Below are 9,223 nucleotides of genomic sequence, written 5' to 3'. Positions count from 1 at the left end.
TTTGTTATGGCATTGAGTAAATAAAGAAGGTTCTACAGTGCCTTAGTAAGATGGAAGCTGTAGGTAAGACTTTGTAATACCCTTCCTACTTTTGACCACCATGAAACAGAGTCCAAGTCATTTAATAAATGAACATAACCTGAAAATTTAAATACGGTTATAGGTTATATGAATTGGTAGACATTTGGTAATTTTAAAGGGTATACCAAATACCAAACGACCTTCTTATTCATTGCAACTGTATTCGGCCAACCCATTTTCACCACGCAATAAATTGTAGGATTTCGACGAAAGTAGCATAAGCTCGTATATGCGCTTCGTCGCCCATAAAAAGAATGCCTGAAATTTTATCCTCTCGAATTTATGTGCGGTGACTATATTTTTATGCGCTACTTAATATTTTCCGGCACTTTTTCATAATAAACTCTTTTCTCCATTCAATGTTGTTGACTGTTTGGTCAATCGTACTTCGTGTGAACTACAACAACAACAGCAACAACAACAACGAAGTTCAGCAAAAGGCGTGTGCGCATGCTCCTTTACACCGATCACCTTTTAAAGTCATCAACGCGACCGACAATAATAAACGCCAATAATCGGCAGCAACATCACAATAAGCCAGTAACAACAAAAACGTGGCGCATGCTCAACTGCAGTGTGGTTGGCGATACAGCTGGTGACCTAAATATTTTCTTTAGCAATTTTTTTTTTTTTTTTTGGTTTTTGTGTAACTTAGGTATGCGTGTGTGTTATGAGCAACTAGCAAAATGTTGCTAAGCAACAAATTGTTGCAAGATAATTGTTTCATTGTGTATTCTCACGCACGCACTTGGCAACAACAGCAAAAAGGTACCAATAACAATGAGTAAAGGGCACAAAAACTCTGAAATGAATTATGACATAGCGAGGTACATACACGGGTAGTCTGGAAACGTTGGCACCTATCGGCATTTTAAGTCCGATACAATTACTCGATAAGAAATTACATACCTTTTGGACTGACTTGCCATAAATATGGAGCTATTTCGTGGGAAACCTCTAATTGATCCAATATCTCATGTGTCCTGAATAATATTATACTAAGACTACTCATATCTGGTTCTTCAAAGTAGCTCTTGATTAATACTCAAACATGCAATCGACCGAAAATAAATCTCCATTTTAAGCAGACTTATTCTCCTATATAGAAGGGACAGCAACATCAATTCGGTAAAATGGTCAACCATAATAAAAGCATAGCCCAGCCGGCGTTGCTGCTGTATCTTGACAACTCATCGTTTCATAGAGTGTGAAAGGAACATAAATCTTCCGCAAAACCTTTTTCACGAACACTCCTAAGGCCGACTCAGCAGATGATATCATTGTCCATGCCTCCGCGTCGACTATTTGTTTGATGGCAACATCGTTCACTACCAGACCCAATTGCCGTTCCCACGACAGTCGGGTCTACGAAAACCGGAACGGACCCGGATTTTTATCCGGCCAAGGACTGTCAATTCGGCAGAACTCTGCCGTTACAACAACAACAACAACCAGACCCAATTGCTTCGCTTCTTTGTCCAGTATGGAGAAAGCAGAACCAACGGCGTGGTTGTTGAAGCCAATGATATCAGTATCAATAATTTTCTCCAGGAGTAGATTAAAGAGGTCGCACGAAAGGGGTCGCCTTGTCTGAAACCTCGCTTGGTATCGAACRGCTCGGAGAGGTGCTTCCCGATTCTGACGRAGCTTTTGGCATTGTTCAAAGTCAGTTTACACAGCCGTATTAGTTTTATGGGGATTCTAAATTCGAACAYAACGGCATAAAGGCAGCTCCTTTTCGTGCTGCTTTCTCCAACATTTTGATTACCAAATTCTATGGGGTCCTCATGGATAATATGCAGAATGGATGTTAAAATTCTCTGACTACATTTTCAAAATAGATTAAAAATCTGCTAGAAACCTGGTTAGAACTAAGGTTACTAAAAACTTACATTGACCAACCGATTTTGTCAGTTTACTATTAGAAAAGAAAACAAATTATTTTCAAAAAAAAAAAAATTATTCCTATAACTATCAGATCAGGCTTACCGATGAGTTTGCAACATAGCGAGGTCGAACGTCGAAAGCTCAACGACAACTACACAATCAGAAAACTACCAGTTTTATATTATATAATGATACCTATAGAATACAGGTATCGAGTAAAGATAAAAACAAGTAGTGATCGAGACATGGATAGATTTATTCTCTCTAAAAGAAGATTAAACAAAGTTTTGTTAGCTGTGTTACATCTTTGATAGACAAGACACAATAGAAGAAGGAATATATGGAAGAATTTTTACAACGGAGTATTTTATAAAAGAAGACAGAGCTTGAGACCTTCTACGCCGCCAAAGGATTCTAGCAAAAACTTACTGCGACTGTTTCAAGGATGTATAAACTTCTCTCGTATGGTTTGGCCATAACCCAAGTGTACGACTCTGATTCCATTTTTTCACCTGAGATCTTGGATATCAAGCCCGAAGGTCTTTGTGCTAAATTCCAAGATTACAGATTGGTTACCCAACTGCTGCCCAACTGCTTCGTCACCCCATAGTGTTGCTAATGATTTCAGGAATATATCGCCTATTGCTGCTGCAACCGAAGTGGATTGCAAAGAAGCAGCTACTATCATGGAATTCATCAAGAACGCCAACAAGTTTGTTGCTTCTACTGCCTCTGTTCAGCAGCTGATGTTGGCGCTGCTGCCGAAAAGAAGGAAGAAGCCAWAAARGAGGAGTTSSAGTCCGAGGAAGWTGACGGYMTTGGTTTCGGTCTCTTCGACWTAACAGCTSAACACTAAAGTTATAAAGCATAATATTCTTAGTAACGGTTTCTTTTCATATATGCTCACTACTACAGACTTTCTTCTTTATTCTTTCTCTTCGATGAAGACCATAACTTCTATATTGGCTCATAGACGCCGCGATACTCACTCGCCAATTGGCAATTGTAGGTTAGCAAAAACATGAACAGTGAACAACAAAGTTACCAGCAATTGTTGGCGACCTTTAAAGGTAGTTGGACCATGTTTCTTGTAACACTGATCTATTTTTGCACCACGTTCGTTGCACATATGCAACATGCCGAAAAAAAATCGTTTTTAGAAGTTTTTTTTGCACCCCAGCATACCCACAGTAGTTGATGTTGTGTTGTTGTAACTAGCTGCGTCACCGTCACAATGACTTTTCGCCTTGTTTGGCGGACATGTGTGTGCCAAACTTCGTGTTCATGTTGACAGCATTCTTTGCCCGCCTTCTCTTACACGGTTATTGTTTTCCTTTATGGCATACATGTTGCTATTGTTGTTGCTGTATCCCACCAACAATTGCTCTGATAATTCCTATTCGACTGTGCAACATGTTGTCGCTATTGTTTTTACCACGCTTGTGGCAAGTTCACCCTCACAGCTTGGCCGCCGACCGATTGAACTACAATGCTGACTGGTTACACTTTTTTCTTCGCGACTCCTTGTTTTTGTTCCACCTACCTCGTATTTATTGGGTTGCAATGGTGACTTTCAGTCGCGTTAGTGGTCCCCGTTGGCTGACTCTAAACTGTCTTGAAAATGAAAAAAAAAACAACATAAATAAAAAAATATGTGTTATTTTCGAGCCATATTATTGTTGTTGTAAAAATGTAGTGCAAATTGAGCAAAGTTTTGTCATATCACAAATACCATGACTGCATCTATATTTTATCGGCGAAACAAAATGTTGTCAAATAAAATAATTCCAATTAGTGAGACATGGCTTACGCTTCAAATATTGCTTCGACGATATACAGTTTCTGATAAAGTTTGTGCAATGATGTGTGGCTCTTTGAGTTACTCAAGTGAAAGCGCTGACTCAAGAAAAGTTCTTTTGCCAACTAAGTTTTCCAACATTATTCAGAGAATAACATCAGCAGCACTAAGGAGGTTAGTGTAATAGAAATATAATTACAACCCTTATAACCAGAAAACATTGTAACCTTACTTGTATTTATCTGAAGATCCGGTGGTCTATGGTATAATCTTCTACTCCTTTTTTTGGCGCAACACCCGTGGCTAGGTTTCGATCAAGAACACATATTTTCGACAGTTGTCTCTATCCTTCGCGAGATTACGACGATTGGTCCTTATATTGGATGTGTGGACGCCTTTGATTCTGTTGTCCAACCATGGGCCTTCAATCGAATGAACTTTTCGCATGGATCTTCCAAGTGAACGTATGACCCAATCAGCACATTCATTGGATTTTCATGCGCTTAACTATATCCATGTCAAAGTAGAGCTCTTACAGTTTTTAACGCGGACGACTCCAATTTATACTGAATTATTTTTTCACAATTTATGTCGTCCCCCTCCAAGTAATCCCCCTTAGCCCCAATATATTTGTGCCAATGTTTTTTTCACTCAAAAGAATTAATACAGTATACGACGGTGCAAAAACCAAGAGTTGTCGGCCCATAATTCGGTCCCCTTTTTATGAATAGCTTCACGCAAACGACCCATAACGCTTAAATAGAGTTCGTTGTTGACAGTGTGGCCATCCGGAAGGAATTCGGAGTACACGAGACTCGCCCGATTGATCGTCTGTTTCCGRATTGCCGTAGGTTGCCTTTTATAATTCGCGACTAGAGAACAAAAGCAATTTTTATCAGCTGTAGTTTACTTTCAGGATTATCTGTAAAAATTCACGATTAATGATTTTTCWCGTTGTCATAGACGTGTTTTGAAGACAAATTGTATGAGATAAAATGATGCAATTCGGCATCGAAAATTCTTAGAACTGTTTTCGATTCGCCAAGCCAAGCTTCTCCAGCGAATCGAACAAACAAAATCAGATGCTCAACCAAATAAACTTGTGGTGCAGCCCTCCGGTAACATGTCAAAAAAAAATTCGTAACACTGAAGTTAGCGGAGATATAATATCATTTTAAAGAGATATCCGCTTGCACCCATGTAGGAGTTCAACTCTGAAATTTTTTGTTACGTTTAAATGTAATATTTTTGACAAGAGAGCAGAAAACGGCAGAGAAATGGCGAATCGAAGACATTTAGTAATTGGTCACTGGGGTAATTCAGGGACCTCATGACTCTTTTTTTTTCGAAGTATGAAGTAAACGGGGTTGTGATATGATTTCGCCATCTGTTACTGGTAACCTAAGAATTTCAAAATAATATTAAGCGATAAAAGCATGGAAAATTCACTCGAGAAGTTCTAGAGATGTGACATTTCATTTGAAAGTGGGCGGTTACACTCCCATTCCTGACTTTTTTATATCGAATTCTAATTACATTAAAACAAAAAAACTAAGCAGTAACCCACACTGCTATATAGCCTAAAACACCACAGTGTCAAATATGTTAGTTGTTTCAATCGAAAAGAGCACGAATGTGAGCAAGTAACGGTTTCTATATAGTAGGGGTGAGTATGTTTCATATCAAATATACATTAATGGAATGAATTTAATGAGAATTGAATATTCGTGCATAATTTTCAGTGCTAATAACAGTTACAACTGTCTACAACCACAACACCGTGAAGCAAAAAAAAGAAAAAAACAACATAAACAATTTTACAAGAAATGCAGCAGAAACCAAATTCAAAGTAAATGTATGAATTACAGCAGTCACTGAGTACTCAATCAATATTTGTTTAGAAATTATAACCGAAAGCAAATGCAAAATGTACAGTACAACAACAGGAACAACAAATAACAAACGCAGCTGTTTAAAAGTTTACCCCGCCGTTCAAGCATTTAATAATTTTCACTTTTTCCACATTTTCACTAATTTCTTTCGCAAATAATCAAGAAGAGAAAAGCTAATATGCATAGAAATTAAGAACAACTTGCCGCAGACGACAACAACAACAGGTGGCAACAGCTGCGCTCGGCTGGTGTATGTGTGTGTGCAGTAATAACGGCAATCAGCAGCGAACAGTGACATCAATACTGTTGTTGTTTTGTGCCCTCACATGGCATCATCATCAGTTCCATTTACATTTGCATTTCCATTTCATTTACATTTAAGATATGAAATTGCAGCAACATTCATACTTATAACCGTGTGTTGCACTCAACTTAAATGCTCGTTTTTATTCATTTGTTTACTTTTTCTCAGCCTCATCTTCTGCTCTGCGTATTATTATACCCTGAACAGGGTATACTAAGTTTGAGACGAAGTTTGTTAACTCAGGAAAACGAAGATCCTATAAAGTATACATAAAGTATCCCATAACAAGACGAGCTGAGTCGGTTTAGCCATRYCCGTCTGTCTGTATATACGCGAACTACTTCTACTTTTGAGATCCGAAACTTTCTATACGTTCTTTACTCCCAAAGAATCTAATGATTTGTCGTAATAGGCGAGAGTAGACACCAGTTTCCGTATTCTCTTCTAGCTTTCAGCTGGAGCAAATATAGTTATAAGGCAGACCCGTTTTAAACCAATGCCTACCTCTTCAATGCGCCAGTGGTTCTATTCTTGTCGTACTTGGGTCATATCTGTTTTGATATCTTGCAGCTTATTATTGATTTCCACCCGGATACATCTAAAGAGAATCCTTTCTTTGCCACCTCGTCTGCCTTTTCGTTGCTGAACATGTTTCCGAATTTCGGTTCCAATCTCCTAATTCCTTTTCCGATTAAACACGTCTGGGGGCAGTTGATGTTGAAGCATATTAAGTGCCTTCGGATGAACATGACTTAATTCCAAAGCCGGTTCTAGTTATAGTAATTGACCCTGATTTTTTTCGGCCAAGTACTGTTATTTCAGCTATCTAACACTTAGGTTTTAGAACATATTTTTATAGTCCCGGAATCCCCTGCGCAGGCTGCTCTTTCTATTCCATTTAGATTTTTAACGATGACAGTTAGAATTGGTCTAATGACGACCGTATATATCTGTACCTGTGAAGGGTATTTTTACTTCGTTTTTCTATACTCTTCTTTTATGTATTTACTTGCACACTTTTACTAGCAGCAAGTGCATGTCAATAATAATGTTCAATATTTACACCCAATGGCAGTGGGCTGCTGCCGAGGCAAGGTAAACAAAAGGAAAAATGACATGCAACTTCAACTGATGGGATCGCTGATGGATAGGCCGTACCCAATATTTCGGCGCCTGCTTTGACAGCGTTAAGTAATTAAGTTGCACACAAGCGCAGGTTGACGCTGAGTAGTACAGGCTGCAGAGAAGACGGGCAAAGAAAGCAACGACAGCAATAACTAAAATAATGTTAGGTACATAAATGTCGGCAAGTCGCATAACTAAAATGCAGTGACAGGAAAAATCGAAGGTTTTTCACAATTTCTTGGCGGCACTTTCATGTGACTTTTCTATACAATTTATTTGCCTCTCAATACAAATGCAAATACTGACGTAGCTGTCTACTGAAATGTACATATGCTGGGCGAGGCTGCCTAGGAAATTCTAAGTTCATGACCCACTTTGATGGCTTCAGAGCGTTCTACGAACATTTTAGGTGAGGGCATATGGTCGGACAGAGGTTGCTATGCTATGAATTGGGCGGATTCTTCTTATAATAAATACTACTGTCGGCAAGTAAGACTTTTTAATTTATCCATTCAATTTTTTTCCTAGTTGGTATGACTGTCTTTGAATCTGTGTCATACGCATAAAGTGCGTTCGGCGATTTTTGCGATGAGTGAAATTATTCAGCAAGGAAATTCCACTAAATTTTGTGTGAGGAGTCAAATTTTTTTTGGACTGAAGCGATCGGAACGGTGATACTTGATTATCGCAAATGTTTTTCATTGGTCCAAGTTATTCAAAGAGGGTCGAAAAAGTTTTAACGACGAATCACGTCGAGGACAGCCATCAACATCAATTGATGAACAACATGTTAATAAACTAAAGGAATTGGTGCTTGAGAATCGACRAYTAACACTCAGAGAACTTGCTGGCATCGTTTGAATATCGGAAGGATCAGCGAAAGCCATTTTGAAAGATCATTTGGGCCTAAGAAAAGTAAAAGCTCGATTGGTTTCACAAACACTAAAATTTTCCTAAAAAAAAAAAGCGCCGGGTTGACGTCTGTCAAAAAATGCTTTCCGACTATCAGGATATCACAAAACATATTGTCACTGGCATGAGTCTTGGATCTATACTAATGACCTGAAAACCGGCGATGACTGAATATAGTGGAAAAGATGAGCCGGAGCCGAAAAAACCCCGTCAAAGCAGGTCAAAAATTTAGGTTATGTTAACAGTTTCTTCCATTAGCGAATCGAATTTCTTCCGACCGGCCAAACTGTCAACCAAAAATAGTGAGTGTTATGCGTTGTTTGCGCGAAGCTATTCGTAAAAAAAAAGGCCGRAATTATGAGCCGACATTTACGTTGCATACTCCATTGATTTTTTAGTGAGTTTTTCGCCAAATTGTCAACAGCATGCTGCAACCACCGTATTTACCCCATTTGGCTCCGTGTGACTTCTGGCTGTTCAGCAAAGCCAAGCCAAAGCTTCGCGGAAACTGCTTTGAGTTAATGTAAGATATTAAACGTGAATCGCCACATGCATTGAAATCTATACCGGGAACTGACTTCAACAACTCCCTTGAGGATTGAAAAGGTTTGAAAAACATTCCATTTATCCTCAAATTTATCTTAGGGTTCATGCAAAGTATAGAATAACAGGTCATTTGAAAAGTCTCCGGCCTGGAAGAATTAAGGTCAAATGAATTTTGAGGAATCCATGAAATTCTTCTCCATTTTCGACTGATATAAATGGCTGAATATTTAGAAAAAAAAAAATTTTTCTTTCCAACTGCTAGAAAAAATGTCTAACGCGGTTTGATTACATAACTCCCAATCCATGACACAGTTTTTGGTAATCCGAAAAACTGCCGCTTCCTTATATGTGCGAACACATCAACCCAATGACCTCGAAATGAGTCATAATTTACATTTACATAACTCTTATTTATATCCACTTGACAATAATAATRTGCAACTAATACAAATATGGCAAAAGCAAGCGATATTACAAAATTTACTGACCATTTTAAATGTGGCTTTAAAGGAGTGCAGTTCCATGTCCGAGAAATGAACAAACGAACACACGCGAGGCTAACAAACTAAGCCACTTTAATGTGTTCCACAAACAGCCTTGCCACAAATGTCACGCACATGGCGTAAACGGCAATATTTAAGTTGCAACAATTTCTTTACAAAAACAAAGCGCCAACCW

At 38.5% G+C, this 9,223-nt stretch overlaps 1 pseudogene; it reads left to right on the top strand.

Annotated features, from left to right (window-relative positions):
- Positions 1 to 2,413: 2,413 nt before the first annotated feature.
- Positions 2,414 to 2,824, top strand: LOC108976318 (annotated as a pseudogene).
- Positions 2,825 to 9,223: the final 6,399 nt, after the last annotated feature.

Source organism: Bactrocera latifrons, unplaced genomic scaffold (assembly GCF_001853355.1).
Source record: "Bactrocera latifrons isolate USDA-ARS-PBARC rearing strain unplaced genomic scaffold, ASM185335v1 scaffold_75, whole genome shotgun sequence".
Taxonomy (NCBI): Eukaryota; Metazoa; Arthropoda; class Insecta; order Diptera; family Tephritidae; genus Bactrocera; species Bactrocera latifrons.
The sequence above is the reverse complement of the archived record's forward strand: the minus strand, read 5'-3'. Positions and strand labels throughout refer to the sequence as shown.